The sequence below is a fragment of the Bidens hawaiensis genome, unplaced genomic scaffold (genome assembly GCF_021521415.1).
Source record: "Bidens hawaiensis isolate Kalapana, Puna unplaced genomic scaffold, B.hawaiensis_p1.1 tig00419385_1, whole genome shotgun sequence".
NCBI lineage: Eukaryota > Viridiplantae > Streptophyta > Magnoliopsida > Asterales > Asteraceae > Bidens > Bidens hawaiensis.
The window spans coordinates 167,501-168,599 of NW_027504843.1; positions in this window are offsets into that span (position 1 = coordinate 167,501).

Sequence of the window (1,099 nt, forward strand, 5' to 3'; positions counted from 1 at the left end):
CTGGCCTTTTGTTGTTCAAAATTGATAGTTTCATTTTTGTAATTTTCTAGTTGTTCCAAAGTCTTATAAGTTGAATTAATCAAATTCAATTTTTCTCGCTCTATTTCAGAGTATCCATTCACGTGAAACTCATCTGCTTCTATTTCTACTTTCCGTAAGCGAGCCCGAGCTTTTTCCAGCTGTTCTATGGCCCCTTCGCGCAATTCTTCTGAATTTCTAATTGTATTCAAGATTCTCTTTTTTCCATTATCTAATAAATCACTTAATGAAAGTAGATTATCTTTCCATTCATTTCAAAAATTCCATGATCCCTTCCCGAACCAAACATGAATCTTTCGATTCATTTGGCTCTCACGCTTAATATAAATTCCCATATTTTGATTGTTCATGTACTGAGCCTATCCTCTATTCTTTTGTCATATTCCAAAATGAAATCAAAATATCAAAAGAAATCACTAATCCAAGATCAAAATATTCGAAGGACTCTTCTGACCAAACAAAAAATATGTAATTGTCAGCAAAGTTGTTTACTTTTTTTAATCCAAGAAGTTTTTCTTACTTTATACACAATAAATAGGTCATTGATTCAGCATTGGCTAAAAAACCCCAATAAGTGGTTCAAATCATTTTATCGATATAAGTGTTTTATATTGATAAAATATTTATTTTGAAACCATCTCTAAATTAACATAGTGGTAGAAAGAATACCATGCTGCGTCTGGACTTCAAACAATTTAGCTTTAACCATGTTAATGGTCCCACATTATTGGTTGATAGAGAATCAAAGTGGATTTTCCAATAAATTACGAAATGCTATAGTTCTTACATATGATTTCTGAATTGATTCAGAAGTAATTCGCGAGATCATGCACTCTTCTTTCTTAGATATAACTTTCCTAGCCTAGTTATAACAGAAAAAGTACATCTGGTTGGATCCAGCCTATTCTTGAAATAAACAACTCGCACACACTCCCTTTCCAAAAAAGATCAAGACCCCAAGCACTACACTTAGATTTATTAGATTTGTTGCCAAAATATCGGTATTAAACCCGAAACTCCCGGCGGATGGCCAGTGGCCCAAAGAAACGAAAGAATCGGT